Genomic DNA, 19482 nt, shown 5'->3' with positions numbered 1-19482 from the left:
CTCCCTCTCCCTAGCGTGGGCGATAATGACTGAACAAGAAGACAGCTTAATCTTGCACTCTCTATGCACGTGCAGTCAGTGTAGCGAATTAATAGTCGGCTCTTAAAGCTTGGGTCTTCGGAGGACGATAGTGCTAAATGGCGGTAACTCCTTAGGGACGATTATCTGACTGCTAATGCATATATAATTGGCCTCTAAATGGCTGAGGAGTGATTCGTTCGTCCCGTTCCTCTTTTTCAGCATCATGTGGTTCCTGAGGTATGGGATGAATGAATCTCTTGGGGCGGGGGGATGTACACCATACCTGGACGACTCTTTTAAAATATCAGATAATAGTAAGAATGTAACTAAATCTTCAATCGTGGTGAGTCAAATATGGAAGAGGTGAAAGGTGATAGAAAGGATGAAGGTACGAGAGAGAGAGAGAGAGAGAGATATAGAGAGAGAGAGACAGAGAAAGAGAGAGAGAGAGAGAGAGAGAGAGAGAGAGAGAGAGAGAGAGAGAGAGAGAGAGAGCAGAGAGAGAGAGAGAGAGGAGTGAGAGAGAGAGAGAGGAGCAGGAGAGAGAGAGAGAGGCAGGAGAGAGAGAGAGAGAGAGAGAGGAGAGAGAGAGAGAGAGAGAGGCAGAGAGTGCAGAGAGAGAGAGAGAGAGAGAGAGAGAGAGAGAGAGAGAGAGAGATGAGAGAGAGAGAGAGGAGAGAGAGAGATGAGAGAGAGAGAGAGAAAGAGAGAGAGAGAGAGAGAAGAGAGAGAGAGAGAGAGAGAAGGAGACTGTGGAAGTGGTGAGGAGAAAGTGAGAAGGAAAATATAGGAAGAGGGAGGGTGAGTAAAGGAGGGAAAGAAAGAAAGAGAGCGAAAGAAAGGCGATGAGAAAGAGAGAAAGAGGTGAAAGAAAGAAAGGCGATGAGAAAGAGAGAAAGAGGTGAAAGAAAGAGAGGAAGCTAAAGAGAGAAAGGAAAGAGAGAAGCTAAGAGAAAAAACAGAGGAAGGTGAGAGAAAGAGATGGAATGAGAGAAAATAGGAGTACAAAGGTGGAAGAGAAGAGAGAAACTTTCCTGCAACTCTCTCAAGTAAGTCGAGGAGGATGGAAACACAACAATGACAACTGGAAAATCTTCAGTGTTTAAAGCTACGCGGAAGAGAGAGAGAGAGAGAGAGACAGAGAGAGAGAGAGAGAGAGAGAGAAAGAGCCCCGCAGTATCGAAGCACAACAACTCAATGTGAACTAACTCTTTTTTTGTGTGTGTGTGTTAAGTCTGCTGTTGGCTTTCGCAAACTCTGGTGTGTCGTAAATATACACTTTATTGCTCCCGCTGCTCTTGAATTATATATTGAATTTAATTACAGTCATCCCAGCGCTCCTAATGAGACAGGCGAATCCGGTTTTTGGCTCGCTGTCATAATTCGTCTAATTGAAGGAGACACGACCGTCCGAGGCTTACTGCCCTGGTCTTTTTCCAGGAGGAGGAGGATGAGGATGAGGATGAGGGGGAGGATGAGGAAGATCAGGAGGGGGAGGATGAAGAAAGAGGAGAAGGAAGATGAGGAGGAGGAGGAAGGGGATTTAGTGTTGGGGAGGAGGACGAGGAGAAGGAGGGAGAGAAGTGAGTGTTGAGGAGGAGGAGAAAGATGAGGATATTCAATGGTGGGGAAGAGGAGGGACTGAATTTTTCGATGGAGATGATGAGGAAGGGGAGGAGGAAGAGAGGAGGAGGAGGAAGAGGAAGAAGGGGAGGAAGAATAGGGGGAGGAGGAATAGGAGGAGAGAGAAGAGAGGTTGATGAAGAAAAGAGGAGGAAGAAGTGAGGAAGAGGAGGAAGAAGAGAAAGAGAAGAGGAGTAGGAAACAGAGAGAAGGAGGACGAGGAGGGAAGAAATTTAGTGATTAGGGGAGGAAGAGGCTACTTAATAATGGGGAAGAATGAGTATGGAAGTGGTAATGGAGAGAGAGAGAGAGAGAGAGAGAGAGAGAGAGAGAGAGAGAGAGAGAGAGAGAGAGAGAGACGATCAACTAATACCTCATCAAGGCAGATGTTACGGGTGTTAGGTATTAATAGTTCCTAATCAAAGGCTACTGAGGAGAGGGAGAGGGAGAGGGGGAGGGGGAGGGAAGGGATGGAAGGGAGGTGCTGGGAGGGGAGGGGAGACGAAGGCATTACATAGTGAAGCTCAGTGTAACATTATACTCTGCACGGATTACTGGCAGTTACCTATTAAGATATTTTTTGTTATAAGTTTGTGAGGTAGTGGTGGAGCCGAGACTCTGCCCTGACAAAGTTATCCCAGTGCACCAAGGCTACTCTACTGAATCAGGTGTCCTTGAACATATCCTGACAGTTTTATCCTAAATTCACTTGTCCACATTAAATTTTCCATTTGTAATTAGATATTAAAGAGTATGATGACTTTTTATTAACTTCCCAGAATCCCATGAGTATGGTTGTCTGTCTCGCGCGGTCGTGGACAATTGACAACATTCTCTCAATGCCGAAGCCTGATTCAGATACTTAAATCAGACCAAATCTTACTTTATTTTTGTTGATAATATTTTTAAACTAAAAGTTAATCTCCCCGCTTACATAGTCTGAATACTTATGTACAGACTCGTTCAAGATTCTTCGAAACACTGTTGGAGACAGCTGGTAACTTAAGGCCGTTTGTTTACTATAGTACGTAGTAAAAATAATGAATGAATATATAATTTTAACGGTGATTGGTTACTTAGTTCCCCGTTGCTTAATTAATGGTTTAACTTTGTTGTTTCGTATTATATTCTACTACGTACTATAACCAGCTGTCTCCAACAGTTATCATGTTTACTGAGCGGGAGAGTCGCAATTGTTGGTACTTATAGGGTGGGGGTGAGGACGAGAGTCGTTACACCACAACAGCGAAGATTTGATGTACTAGTGGGACAATGCTGGTCACGGCCAAGGTGGATATGGGGGGGGGCGTGGAAGATGACAGGGAAGAGGGGGAGGAGGAAAAGATAATGTTTGGGAAAGTGTAGAGATATAGGAGTGTGTGTGTGTGTGTGTGTGTGTGTGTGTAATACAGTGGTTGTGACAGCGATGGATCCAGTGATGTCAACATAAAACTAAGACGATATGAACAGAAGTGCGAAATCCACGAGTATTATGAATGTCAAGTCCGAACAATGCAGGGCGGTGAAGGTAGCGGTAGTGATGATAATGGCAATAGAATAAAGCCCACGGAAAATGGTGTTGTTGAAATAATAATAATAACGATAAGGAACTGATATGAGAGATAAGGGGACAATGGTTGAGAGCGAAAGTTTTAAGTTGTTGTCGACATTCTGTTGCTGTGGACAGTAATCGTCATGAACCCAGAAGAAAAACATAAAGAATGCATTGAAGAATCTTGAGCTGGTACATAAACAGCGGGTGAAGGTCAGTTGTCATAAAATACAAAAAAATATATTGACATGAAAATAATAAGTTGGAATATCTTCTCGCTCAGAAAACGTTAAAGTGACCTCCATCGCCAAACTGTGACTGAAGACATTGACACTGAGTACATGCAAGAATGTTCAACTCCTGCTGATAACCATCCAGCTCTAATTACCTAACTATAAGTTATATGACTAACACCTGCCTAATGTATGTTTACCAAATCATGTATTTCTTTTATCACAAAATATTACGAGTTCATAATATCATAGTAACTCCAGAATGCGTTAAATAACAGATCACCGTCTGGGTCACTACACACATCGCCCTGAGTTAGCACATCCTGAAGCTACCTTTTGGTCTGCAGGGACTTGAGTACTAGACGCAAGATACTAATTGGCTGCATCACCACCACAGTCTATGAACAGAGATTGATATCACCAACACAGGCTTATAAAGATGTCTTAAACAGCGGTGCTTTGTATGGAAGACCTCTTGTTTTGGTGTGTGTGGTTGAACTTGTTGTGTACATAACTCATAGGCGTAACATTGTACCTGATCTTATGTCTGACAACAAATTAATCACAGCAACTATCATCCTCCCTGGTGCGAAAATACGTCAGTACTAATATATGGTGACCTCAAAGTGAATGAACTTAAGCTTGTATAAAGCCAAACAGGTAAGAAGTACAGTCTGCCACAGGAATAAGGATACACCTATGGCTCGTGTTTGGAACAAACTATCTAGTAACATTGTCCTGAACAGGAGTGATAAAATTACAAAATGAACAGTATATTTATATTATACTGTACGCAATAAATATTTTATTGTGAAAATTATTGTATCCAGTGATATTAAGTTGGTTGCCGAATAGGATTGCAGTTGTCTTACGGCCCCCTCCCCTACTCTCTTTCCTCTCCCTTCTTCACCATTCCCCCTCCCCGAATGGGAATGTGCTAGGGATGGTGGAAGATAGAAGGAGTAAGGAAGGTGAAGGCGGGAGAGAAAAAGAAGGCTGAGTGTCACCGTGCGTCTGGATACGCAGTTCCATCGTTACCAGGCTATTTCCTCAGCTATTTCCTCAGGCTCAGTGAACAAACAACTTCAAACATATCAAATGTTAAAATTCTTTCTAATTCCTCCAGCTGAAGGGCATGCACGTGTGACTGAACTTCAATGAGCAGACACATTGGGAAAAAACAAGTCTTACATCCAGATCTGCAGGATACAATCAAATAAACTGATAAAGTGGACTTATATCTTTGGTTCTAACATGTTAACATCATACACTCGGGGACATGACCTCGCTATCTCTGTATCAGGTAATCAGGATAGACTTACTGCCCCCTAATGAGGACGACGTCACCTTTGATATTAAACTTTTAGAACTACACCAGACAGTCCACAGTATGAGCCAGGCTACCGGTTCTGATGCCTTATGTCCCATATCAATAAATAGTTGCTTACGCTCAGCTCCTGAGAAAATATCCAAACAAGATTATTGTATATAATCAGAGGCCACAAGTCCCCGATCTAAGAGGTTTCACTCACACAGTAAAAGTGAACATAACTGCACCACTACATTTCAAACTGCATTTTCAAAATGGAAGGCTTCATTTTCATTTGATAACAGGCAATTCGAAGATACTGACAAGCCAATATGGACACAGGTGGTCGTAGGTTACATTTGGCCAACCCAGATATTACCAGAAATGTCACAATTAACTATGTAGATGAGATCTTGTACACAACAAAAACCCATGGTGCTTATTCTTTACCCCTTCTTCTCTCTTCCCCACAACAAGTCCAGTCCTACCTCCTCTTCACACCATAACGTTTTCCCTCTCACCCCCTTAATTTATGACACTTCTCCCCTCCTCACCACACCCCAGGACACGGGAGGCTAAAAGCTGTATCTTGGAAGCGAGCGAATAATTAAGCCTTTCTCTCGAGTTTCTTATTACTGCTGTGATCACCTCTCTGTTGTGGGGTAATTGTTAGGCCAACCTCACCAGCCTGGGGGAGGGAGGAAGGGTGGGAGTGGGAGGGCGGGAGCGGGACGGAGGAGTCTCTTTTTATGAAAAGTTCTAACAGTCAATACATACACCTATCACTCACGCACGCACGCACGCACAAAATGTAGAGAGGGCTAATACAATAAATAGAAATACTCCAAACAATTCTATCATCATTTACCATAACATGTACATACTGAACCCACAACCTTAACAGCGCCGCTAATTATCAACTCACTGTGTTTACCTTACGAATCTAATGTGACACCTACACTATACACTTCCTCCCTTCATTGCCATATTGCCATACGTGTATCTAGCATATCTACATACTGTACTATACCTTCTGGTATATTTTCATCTTATTGACTCTCCAAGCTTTATATTTATCATTATACTGTAATCACTTCTTCAATCGTTATTCTATCACTTCTTCAATTATCCATAGAACTACGAAGACTATCACTTCTCTACTACTCTAAGCCTTGATTCATTACTACTCTGAAACACATCTAGCATGGACATTGGACAGTCTTTTATTTACGTCCACATTAAATGTTAGTAACATTTTGTAACAGTTATCCTGAACTTCACCCCCCCCCCCTACACCCACACACCCCATCTTTGAACTAATACATTAGAAATCAAGAACTAACAAGACAAACATTACTTCATAACATTTTTTCCTCAACAAATATCATCACATTCTCAAACATTCAGTCACACCAGACCTCACGTCATTCTCTACCACTCCTTACAAAACTTTCTGTACCTTTCATTTTTGTCTCAAACATTCCAAATGCATCCAGATAATTATTTTTTTTCTCATCTACTGAGTTTTGCCAGAGTGGTCACAGCGACTCCACCCACACACGTCCGAGACAAAACTACTTGTTACTCGGGAAAACACCTCCCTTGTCCAGCTCAATCTCCTTCACATTAGTTTTACTAAGATTCACAGACATATGACAGACCTGTTCTGAGACTGAATCCCGAGATATATAAGATAATACTATATCTACGGGTCTACTGTAGATATGTTTTAAACAATATAACTTTGGCTCCGAGGAGTTCCTAATGAAGGACTCAGAATATGACTCAGCGATGCCGCCGCCACTTCTTTAATATATCCCAAGAATTATCTTGGGCGCGACTGGAGATGCAGTCAACCGAACGATTTTTTTGTAGCTACTGAAAATGATGCTGGAAGATTTCTACATAAACCTAACCTAACAACAAATACAATTGTAGACTGTAGCCTACAGTATACTCGTACATAAATAGTAGACCACACGCTTTAGTGCAAGCATAACGGTAGGCCGCATACTAGTGTGAACATCCCATTAGACTGCATACTATAGTAGCACCAAATCTTATTACCTTACAGGACTTAAAAACACAAGCAACGTAAACAGGTGTATGTACTAAATAATCTTTCTCTTAAGTACAGTATTGGTACATCAAAACGTAATTTAACTCTCATAAACTCATCAACCTCACGGTGAGAGCCGGACGTATGGTAAAGTTTTGTACCTTCGGTAGGGCAGACGATGGAGGGAACGATCAAGTCTTCACCCCCAAACATTAATTTTCATTCTTCTATAAGACCAGGAGCGCTTACTCCTTCACAAGAAGAAAGAACTTCACTAGGCCGCGGTATGAGGTAGGCGTAACCGTGGTTCCCGGCCTATCATCCCTAGTCAGCCTCTATTATCACGGGAAATAAGGGTGAAACAAGGCAAGCGAGACGTGGTTGGATCAAGCCTCGGTGCGGGTGCGTTGTTGCATCCGAGCCGACAATGGTACCCCCACCGGGAGACAGATAGGTTGGGATTTGTGACGCTCTTCACACTGAAATTACTTAAATGTCTTAATTACCATAGAGGTTACCGCCGCGGCCACTATAATGGAGGCTCTAGACCTTACTGCCTTCCACCTCGGCGCCGGACTGAGGGCGAGACCCGTGAAATCTGAATGAAACTCGTCTGGAGCGAAGCACTGTTTCACGGACAGCCTTCCCCAGCCTGTGGTCTATACTGCCTTTACTCTCCTGCTCTATAGAATTTTGCAATGCATTTACTAAGAGGAAAATTCATATAATCCGTTCAAGTAAATCCCCACGAGTTCAATTATTATATCATGTTTGATAAATTGATAAGAGGATTACTGGTCCTATCAAGGTAAAGAACATCCTATACTTCCTTCATACATGATGATATATTTTCCCACTGCTGTATAAGACAGTGCATTGTATTATACCTGCACTATTACCACTATCTTAATATACATCTATGAAACATTCTAACACAGTTCCTACTGTTTTAAGGGCAGGAAAACTTTTTGATTTTTGAGAATTTTTTTTTTTTTTTTTATTGGGCACTCCCCTACATCCTTGTGTAAGGTGAAGCGCAGAAGCGTTTACAGCGCCCAACAGGGAAGCATGCTAAGTTCATGCTTGCCTTTATGTCTCACGAGTTAAGGGCGTAGAAGCCTGAAGAGTCAAGGGCGTAGAAGCCTGAAGAGTCAGTGGTTTTATGTCATGAAGTTATTGGAAGCTCCAACAACTTTCCCTGAATACGAATTCGCAATTTTCGATTTACACCAGGTACCTACTTTACTGCTAGGTGAACAGGGACTAATAGGGGCAAGGAAGTAAGTCCAAACAACTTCCACCGGCCCGGGAATCGAACCCGTGACATCTCGCTTGCGAGGCAAGAACGGTACCGCATCTACCACCGATCCCCCATTTGAGAATATTAGTTCTTGGTGTGTCTCTGTGTGAGGTATCAATTGTGTAAATTTTTATCGAGAGAGAGAGAGAGAGCGTGCATAAGTGAGTGTTTGTGTATGTATGTATGTATGTGTGTGTGTGTGTGTGTTGCATGAATTCTGTTTTCTACTTACGTCAACTTGACCGGGGTGAGTCAGGTGACGGAGGAGGGAGGTGACCCGCGACCCACATCACCGCCGCTACAGGAACTTTACATCTTGATGTTTCAATATTAACCTCCACACCTGTACCTGCGGGAGACACAATTACATCTATAATCTTATAATTCAATTACCAGCAAGATCACTATAAAAAATACTAATATAAGCACAAGATATCCCAAACATGCCCCTATTTACCTTTTATAAATAATCGTAAATCAGGAAATTAGTTTTAGACAATTTCTTAACTACTGTGAAATTATATGTAATCTTATTTTTTCTTTTAATTTTTCACGGACGGCAGCGCAGGTAGAGTTTAAATAAGTTCATTTGTTCCATAATTTCCATTAAGCACAACTGATTGTGGCCTTGACTCGTCGGCCGCATGCGGTAGCCACCTGGTCACCGCTTGTGTGGGGGAGGTGCGGTGGACCTTGATACCTCCTCCCCCCTCCTCTGCGTCTCCCCCTCCTCTAACTCCTTCCCCCTTCTCTTCCTCACTCTCACTCCTCTACTTCTCTATCCCTCCTGTACCTCCCTACCCTTCTTTTACCTTCCTTCTCCTCCTCTGTCTCTCTGCCTCTCCTCTACATTCCCCTTCCTCTACCTCCCCCCCCTTGCTCTACCTCTCTCCTCTCTCCTCTACCTCCCTTCCTTTCCTCAACCTCCCTCCCACTTCCTCTGTCTCCCTTCCCTCCCCTTCCTCTCTGTCTCCTCCCTCCCCTACCTCCCCCTCCTCTACCCTCCTCCCTCTCCTCTACCTCCCTCCCCCTCGTCTACCACCTCTCCCTCCTCACCTCTCTACCCTTCTCCCCCCCCTGTTTCCCTTCTTCTCCAAAAATAGATGATGACTTGTGCTGTGTGTGAACCTCCTCTGTGTCTTGGCGGCCTGTGGTGTAATGGTCAGCATGCTCATCTCCCAAGCGATCGGACCCGGGTTTGATCCCCGGGCAGGGTGAAACTATGGGCAAGTTTCTTTACGCCATTTGCCTCTGTCTACCCAGCAGTAATTGGAAACCTGGATGTTAATCGATTTGCTGATCGTGTTCCGGGGTAATGGTTAGCCAGTGCAGTTGGCGAGTTGTCCGGTCTTCTCGGACTATTCCTTGACACTGGGTCATGCAGCTCGTTAACTTAGGGTGTGGTTGTTTTTTTTTTTATGGGATTAACCCACCTGGGCACAGGTCACTGACCCACATCGGGGCCTGGGGGGCGAAAATGTAATAATAATAATAATAATAATAATAATAATAATAATAATAATAATAATAATCATAATAATCATAATAATCATAATAATAATAATAATAATAATAATAATTAGTTAAGTAAATAAAATTTTAAATAAAAAATATAAAATTCAAAATAAAATAATGATAATAATAATACTAATACTAATACTACTACTACTAATAATAATACTACTACTACTACTACTACTACTACTACTAATAATAATAATAATAATACTACTACTACTACTACTAATAATAATAATACTAATAATAATAATAATACTAATACTTATACTACTACTACTACTAATAATACTAATAATAATACTAATAATAATACTGATAATAATACTAATACTAATACTACTACTACTACTACTAATAATAATACTAATACTAATACTACTACTACTACTACTAATAATAATAATAATACTAATAATAATAATAATACTAATACTACTACTACTACTAATTTTTTTTTTTTTTTTTACGTGGCCTCCAGCCTCCCCCAATAGCCACACCTTCGCCACCATTTATTTACCTTAATATTAAATATCCTAATACATAAGAAACTATCCTATCTGTGTTAAATTAGTTGAGCCGCAGATCTATGCGGCATTCAGTGACTGTAGCCTCATAGTCAATATCTGCAGCAGTTGTCGGAGTAGGGGCAGAAGCTCTCGTTCCCCTGAGGCAGAGCAAAGCCGACAGAAGGAGAGAGAAGGACAGTCGACATCTCATCCAGGCTGTAACATAACTTCTGGGCTGCTGCTTCTGTTCGGAGATCAACTCCGCGAGTCTGGCGTAGAAACATCTTGCACTTGGGCCCATCCCACCAGAGGTTGTGAACACTAGAGGAGTGAAGCTGCCTTGATCAACATTTTGAATTCTCTCCCCATATGCCCTTCTCTTGTCGTTCTCGTTCCTCCTATGTGCAGCATCGAGAGCTAGGTTACGGTGACAAGCGGCCATGGGATCAAAAATCCTGATGTCGAAGAAAGCTCGCTGTCCCCGCGTCCAGAATCCTCGAGCACTGACGTCCACACGGGCTTCGTTAGATGTGTTTGAAGTCCTGTGTTGGAAGATCTCGCCATCCAGTGGAAGGAGGGTCGGTTCTACCATGACGTTCCGGCAGATTTCCTTCAACATATTTGCTGTGAGATCCCTTACCTCGTCATGCCTCATGCATATGAAGCCCCCCTTCTTGCAGACCATGGCGTGATCGCCATCATAGGAAGAGCCACACACGCATTGGGAGGGCAAACCATCTACTGGCCAACCGTACCTTAGAGCAATGGCATCTGTAAATTCTTGTTTGTTAAGGCTGAAACCATTTGCCCTTATCGGTAACGTAGTTAACCAGTTCGAGGCGCCCACCTCCTGCGCTATAGCTACTTTTTTTGTCAAATTTTCTGGAACCTGCAGCAATAGTTGCTGCAACATGTCATTTTGGCAGTGCTGCTGATCTGTTGTAATGGACCTACGGATCTTATTTACTTCGCTGGTGTCCACTTCCCCTGTTGCATTCTGGGCTATTATGTGGTCAGTGAGGGCTGCCGTGAGCTTAAGTGAATTTTGATGTTCAGAGTCAGCAATCTCCTCTGGATTAGTTAGTCCCATCCCTCCCAGTCTTGGTGGAAGTGCAAGAAGTGTTCTTTCTGCTGGGGTTAAGTCAGGGTGTTTCACTAGTTTGGGAATGAACTTGACACTGATTGCTTCTTCCAAAGGGTGGAGGAGGGGTCCGATCTCAGGGATGGTACGCATCAGGTAGTTCCAACGATGCTTGACTCCATGGGTGAATGCTGCAAAGGCCGCATGTGGCTCTGTGTTAGCAATCTCCGATAGAGCTTGGATTTCGCTAACCCACTCATTCACCTTTCCCGCTACGTAATCGGTCTTGAAGTCCGTAGTGCCAATTACTGCGCCTAGATGTCTTTGGCCGTCCTTAGTTATTTTGACCTCACTTCCGCCGAAAACCTCCAATGCCCGATCATAATGATCTGGCTTCACGATGAGGAAGGATTTGCTGGCGTTTGGGTGGTACCCTATTTGTGGACCTCGCGATGTTACCAGGTCCCACCACTTTTTGATGTCCTCCACTTTTCCTGCTCCTGTAAGGTCATCAGCATATGCCACTTGTTTGACCCCAGTTGTTTCAAATTTTATTTCTTGTTGGAGCACTGATAGGCCTATTGCATACATTGCCATTGCAACGGGGTCCCCCTGTGTTGTTCCCTCGGTCGACTGTAGAATGGTATCACCTCGTAGAGCCTTGTTGTTTACTATGTAGAGGTCTGATGGATTCCTATACGAATTTTCAACATACATCGCAAAGCTAGGACACTTGATCTTGATGTTGTGCAGTGCAGCCTTGCGGTTAAGTATGTTGAATGCGTTTGAAGCATCCACCAGGAGAACGGCCTCACAATCACGCTGCTCAAATATCAATCTCATGGCGTGAATGGCCGCCTCCCCACCAGCCTGGTGGCCAGCACAGACTTGTAGGTTCCCTGCTGCTGCCCTGACATCGTCCTTTACCACCTCCATTATGCACTTTCCGATGATCCGCCTCAGCACTTCCCCCACCCCTATAGGTCTACATCCTGGTTTCTTTTCCAGAGGAATAAGGCGGCAGGCCGTCAGGGCCTGGAGGTGATGGCAGCAAGAGGATGCAAGCTTTCTTGCTAATACTACTACTACTACTACTACTTTTTTCTACTACTACTACTACTACTACTACTAATACTAATAATAATAATAATAATAATAATAATAATAATAATAATAATAATAATAATAATAATAATAATAAAGAACCATAAAGAAAAACAAAAATGAAAAAAAGATCAATAGTGAGAAACGATATATGTATGTTGTGTTGTCAATAGTAAGAGAAACAATTGAGACCCTGCAATTGTGTGTAAATGAGGCAGAAAATCAGGTCAGCAACCTGGGACTTGGTCACAATTTTCGTGATGCCATATGGCAGCAAGATCTACCATAGACAACACATTATGCTTCCAATATCTTCCCAGACGGTAGTACCTCCCTGTTTGGTAGCTGCCTACTACCTACTACTACTGGCGATAGCTTCTACACCTTAAACAAATTCACGCCTAGGTGGCCCTTGGGCTGGCCATCCTCGTTACACGAGGGGCAACCATTATTTATTATTATATCCTGTGTGGCAGTGAGGAGTGATAGCGCCCTCCGTGTCAAGACCTGACAGAATTAAGCATAAGCAATTTGTAGTCCAAGCTTTGCCAATAAAGCTGTTAAACCTTAAAAAAATCTTCTACCTCCCTCCCCTCCCACGTCTCTCTTCCCTACTCTGTCTCCCTCCCCTCCTCCGAAAAATTGAGATGTGGATGAGGACAAGATGGAGAGAGCTTGAAAGAGGAGGGAGATAAAAGGAGGGAAAGAGAGACAGCGAGAAGGAGATAAAGAAGAGGGAGAGACAGAAAAGGGGAGGGAGGTAAAGGAACGGGATATAGGAAGAGGAGGGGGAAGGAGGGACAGATATGAGTGAGGGAAAAAGACAAAGGAAGAGAATGAGACAAAGAAAGAAGAGGAAGACAGAGAAAGGAGAGAAGAACAGCATACAAGAGAGAAAACGAACAATATTTCACAATTATCTTCCTTTAATGTGCCAACAAAAAAAAAAATATATAAAAAGACAAAACTTAAAAGAATATATTGTTTTTAATACCATGTTTACATACCCGGTACATAAATAATGATTCAACGTCATAAGAGACAATGCCCAGCTGTTTGAGAAGTGTGGCCTCAACACCTGCACACATTTAAGTAATATTCACGTCGGTCTCACTTGAAAAACGAGGGAGAATCTTATCTCTTATCACCCGGGAGAAATACGAAGAGACTAAATAAACAACTATCATTCAGAAACTTGGTGGTGTGTGTGTGTGTGTGTGTGTGTGTGTGTGTGTGTGTGTGTGTGTGTGTGTGTGTCATGACCAACGAAGCTAAGGGTGAAATACAGTGTGTTATGTTGCTCTAATTAAATAAGTGTTTACAAGACGCTGCAGCTCGTGGGTGTCCAGATGTCATGTGATATTTCAACTAATCCAAATTGGTAGAAGAAAGGATGATATCATTACTGCTTATTATTTCTTTAATCGTTTAGTCTTTTGTATAATATAAATTACTGTGTGCTGGGGTCAGAACTGTGAGGTGAGAGTAACAAAAACACACTTTATATTATCCCATAGGAACAAACACTGTACCAGGAGACAGACTACAGTAAACACCGGAGGAACAGGTAAACTACAGGTGAGAAGCTTTTGAATTAGAGCTGAAAACTTTCGCTACATTCTTTAACTTAGTCATAAAAAAATAAATAAAATGTCTTAAATAATTCTGATTCAGTGAGCCTTATAGTGGGTAGATATATATTATTTATGACCCTTGTGTGTATGTCGATTTCACTGTTCTCTTACTTCGGTACATGTTAAGGGCCACCTATAGCGTAACCATAATAAAACCTTGACAAGTATCGTGCTCATGCGTGTTCATCAACATAGTGACAACGAAGGAAGACAATAATAGATCATATCTGGCGCAAAAGGAAGAAAAATTGGGCCCTCCCTGCAGCTATTACCCGAGTAAACACCTCTCAGCATTCCTGCTTCAGCGTATGAAAGCTAATTATACACTCCGGCAAAAATTATTGTACTTGAGTGTCATAGTATGTCTTGAAGGTGGGATATCGTACCCACAATCAGTTATCGTATTTCATTAAACCGCACTAAGGCACGTTTCTCATTTGGTTGGTTCATATGTGTCAACACGGTGATATATAGCGTGCCGGAGTCTTGCATTATGAACGCTAGTTTAACAGTAACTATTGAGACCTGGTTGAGCGTGTTTATCAGAAAATATAAAACCTTTAAGCTAACTGGCTTTACGAGGACGGGTCGCAATAGAAAGCCTAGCTGAAATATTCAACTTTACCATTTTTCCGAAGGTGAGTGAGGGTAATGTGTATTGGGGACACGCCGCCCCAACACACCCACCAGTCTACATTATCTGAAATAGGATTTATAAATCAGTCCAGGAATGTGAATAGTCCCGAAGACGTATACACAATATCACGGCAGTATTTTATAGTAATCGCCTGAGTTATTGTCCAGGAAAATGAAATTCCACAGTAATAATTGGCGAACTGTTGGGAAATTATTGATTCCTCTCTTTCGTCGGGTTACGTCTTAATACTGACTCTGCTTCCCTGCCTTGTCTTCTTCACCCTCAGATTAGCGTTCCTCCGAGTCACTAATTCCAAAGTATCTGTGGCGTCTTTTAAAAATAAAAAAGGTTATTTCTCTCATAATATAACAGGAATATGCTACAGAATATTCCTGTTGAAAGTCTTACCTCCAAAAGTCGACAGGGAGACCAATTTTTTTGTATACCTGGCCAATAAGCTCACCAAGGTAGCCAATCATCGTCCAACATGGAACACGACAGTCACCAACACCAACTTATTATATGGACACATGTTCTCTATATATATCGCGGCACCAGGACGCCCATACCGCTCACTTGCTCCAGGATTTTCCGGTGAGGTCATTCCCGGCCAACACGCGCCACACTCACCCAGGACTTATGGTACTAGGAATTTGGAGCTGCAGCAATGTGTCCATCAGCCTTATAGTCGTGTCACACAGCTGCTAAAACCAATATTCAGGTATTCATCTTCTCTCCGCACGACAAGTTGGGCGTTGTAATACTGCGATAAATATATAGACATGAACATGTTTACGAGTGTTGTTCCTGTAGTAGCTCCTGATGTACGGAATAAAGGCTGGACAAAATGACTACTTACCACTTTTTGTTATTTTTTATGACTATCTTTTTTATGCATAAGTTCATTACTTTCTGAACAACTTTGTGTACTGTGTTGTATCTTCTTGACTGACTGTAAATATTTAGCAACATACAGGTGGATTGGCGAGTGAGTGGGAGCTGTAACATATATAATATAGAAACACAGTGATTGTTGAGAGTTATTTACTCTTACTTCCCAAGAGAGCAAACAGGAATAATGACGCCATGTTGTCATATCACATAATAAACTAGATTGCCCTGCGTCCGCCGGGATACAAGGCACAGTAGTAAGGCTTACAGGGATATGTTATTGAAACCAATACTTCATTGGCACTAGAATTTTAGATTAGCAATACAAAAACGTTAAATTTGGTGGTTCTGAGAGGCAGTTAGTTATTTTAAATTTATAGAAGCATATAACTGAAGAATAAGTTGACTTAGTCACAATAGGAGAATATCGAGGTGTCGTTGCTAGGCGACGAGCGGCTGTACAAACAGTGAGGGTGGACGGGTTAGCGGATGAAGTAATACAGTGCACCTTGGTCCATGTTTTTATTACTAAGTTAGTGACGTTATTACTACTATTGATATAGAAATAAACATCACCATTTAGTCCAGGAAGTTCGTTTTAGGGGTCTTGGTGACATCCATCACACATTGTTAATCGGTGTACTGTACTGTACCTGGACGCTTCAAATCGAATATTTCAATATGACCACACAATTTTTTCGAAAAAAAAAATTGGAATAAAAACTAAGGTCAAGGGTGGAGCAGCTCACAAACTTAAAATAGAATATAAATATCCTCCTATGGTAATTGTTTACACCGCAGTACCTGGTTAAAGCTATATTGTTGACTTATACAGTTGAGGATGACAGATATGAATGAGAAATGACAAGCAGAGGAGACGCCTGTGAGAGAGATACCACTGAGAAACGTTTATAAAGGCCTATGGAGAGTATAGGAGAATGTACTGTTAAACCTCGATTCAAAGGACTACATGTGAGAGATTAGCCCGTTAAATCGAAGTCCGTTATATGGAGGCTTCACAATATAAATAGACATGTAAACTCATTTGTATGTACAGCTGAGGACAAAATTCTCTGGACACGTCTAAAGAATCATGGACGTAGAGGAGCATTGGGATTTTCAACATCTTTTTACTTATATAACTCCTTGTATTATATATATTTTTTGGTTCATGTGTGTTATTCTGACATAATTCATATCGGAATGTATCACTCACTAGCTACAAACTAATCCCAAGTTGATGCCAGATGTTATCAAGTGTCAAAGGAATTTTGGCCTCGAATATAAGAAGATTAAATACGTAAAGAAACCCAATAAATATCAGAGAAGCAGACTCCAACAATCACCACACACACACACACACACACAAACACACACACACACACACACACACACACACACACCATCGTATAGGGTAATAATATCACAAGTTTATCAATCAATAGTAGTGATAGGCAGTTATTGACACGACTGACCCATCAACAACAGTCCCTATTCATTGAACTATTATCTATACTCTTCCTCCTCTTCCCTTTTCATCTCCCTTTCCCCTCTTTCTTCTCTACTTAGTATCGACCCTTACACCTCACAATGGCTGGGATTCCACATTGTCGCTACCAACCAATTTACTCGATGTATTAAAACAACTTTATATCAAAAAAAAACAAAGACAAACATGATTAGTACAAAAACCCAACTAATTCAGAACAACAAACAACAAAACACAAATTATAAAAGAAGTAATTAATATAATGTTTATCTCATGGTTAGTTGTAATTTAAGAATCGTATAACAGGAAAATAAACGAAATAAAGTAAATTAAACAAAATATAATGATAGACAAAAAAAAATTAGAGAACAGATAAAATGATAAATGGATAAATGTTGAAAAAAAAAAAAGATGAACCAAATAATTGACGTAAATAAAAACAATCAATTAGATTCTCGATGTCTCAGAGAAAAAAAATAATCATACAGAAACAAAATAAAGAGAGGAAAGAAGAATAAAAGGAAGAGAAACAAGAAGAATGAGAATATTTGTGGTTCACTCAACTTGTATGATCTGTATAACGAGCTGGAGGTATCGGCCGTAGATAACATAGTACCATTAAGGCCTTGAACATATTTTCTCCTACGTTTCCTTGTGTCCTTGTTCTTATTGGCCTCCACCATGTCTCCCGGTCTCCCTTAGCGTTTTCTTGGTGTTCTCCGTATCTTCTTGGTCTTCCCCTTGGTCTTTTCTGCGTCTCCTTGGTCTTCTCTGCGTCTCCTTGGTCTCAGTGTCGTCCCCGCCACGGACCACCCACTACCGACCCCGGACACGCAGCCAGCACCAGAAGTAAGGAATGTGAGAGATCGAACGGAAAGTCTGTCTCCTTTATCCACCTGAGTCTCTCTCTCTCTCTCTCTCTCTCTCTCTCTCTCTCTCTCTCTCTCTTCTGCCAACAAACATCATATTAAACATTGTTCCTCCACTCCTTTGCATACCATCACTACTACTAACCTGCCTACTGTTCACACGTCTCTCATTTTCTCGTCTCGTCTATCTGCTCGGCGTCTTTTCCACACTCGCCTTCTTTCAACACCGCCATCCTAGCCGTCCACTTCACCATCTTACGTGCACTTTATGTCATCTAGCATACCTACCCAAATTACATCCCATTTCCTTCCAACCTTCCCTCTCTCTTATCTTCTTCCGCCTCCTCCCCGACCGTGAAAGTGAGACCACCTTGCACGCCTTTACCTCAACAATTGCGACAACACCGACACCCAGCAGGCGACACCTACGGAGGAGAGGCAGTCACAACGCCTCCAATTATCCCTCACACCAAAACAAACACATGCCTGACTCCCGAACACAACGAGCTGCTCCAGTGCTCCAACTTCACAAACTGCCGAGGGATGATTCGCATGTTTCTCCCTTAGTACCCTGGCCAGTGGGGTGCTTATTAAAATTCCAGGAAGAGCCACGCTGAAGGCCTGGGTTGTCGCGGTGGTCTCTGCGGGCATGGACTTCGATGTGTGAGGTCGACTTCTTGTGCGTTCTTTTGACAGGTAAGCTTGGTTCACCGGATGAGTTAATGGTGAGTTTAAGTTGATGTTGTCTGTAAAGCTAACAACCTTGTATTTTGCCTTCAGAAGAGAAATGAATTAGAAATTTTGGTCGAACTGTGAAAGACATTTTGACGTAACGAACCTGAACCAAAACCTCCTACTGGCTGATTTATACGGGTAACATGTTGGATCAGTTGCTTTCACTCATTCATAAGTTACCTCAGCACTTACTCTACACACGCACGCGCGCGCGCACGCGCGCACACACACACACACACACACACACACACACACACACCAGTACAAAGTTCATCCCTCCTCAGATAAGAAGACAATTACCAACATTTCCTTACATAACAAAAGAGAACTTGTAATATTCCAGACTCTTATCAAGTTCATTATAGAAAGGCATTTCACTTTAAGCTCCCCACTGACAGCAATTATAAATCATAAGACAAATTAATAATGACGACCTATTGGTGAATGTGACCAGGAGGCGAGAGTGAGAGAGAATCCACCAGGTGTTATGACAGGTTTAAAGACAATTAAAAAATGGACAAACTGAAAGGGTGTTCAGGTTGGGTGAACTTAAAGAACTGACGAAAATTTTCACCCCCACCGCCTCTTTACCCCACTCCTTCTTCCCCCTCTCTTCCCTCTCACTTTTTTTTACACCCTCTTATAAATGTTTTTCATACGCCCTCAGCCCCCCACTCAAGTCCTCTACTACACAGTTTAAAACCAGCTGTCTATTTCAGTCATATCTCTTCGCCCCCTACCGACTCAATTAATTCTCGTCCAATATTCAATTACGGGGGGGCCGGTCTGACCTATTATGATAGATGAATGAGAAAGGGAAGAGGCGGCAGCAGGGACGAAGGGGACGCTGTAGAGGGCGGGGTGAGGCGGCACAAGACGAGGGATAAAGATAATGAAATGAGTAATGAGTAAAGAGAG

Source organism: Homarus americanus, unplaced genomic scaffold, assembly GCF_018991925.1.
Source record: "Homarus americanus isolate GMGI-L3 unplaced genomic scaffold, GMGI_Hamer_2.0 scaffold34921, whole genome shotgun sequence".
NCBI classification, from domain to species: domain Eukaryota; kingdom Metazoa; phylum Arthropoda; class Malacostraca; order Decapoda; family Nephropidae; genus Homarus; species Homarus americanus.
This window is presented reverse-complemented; position numbering follows the sequence as displayed.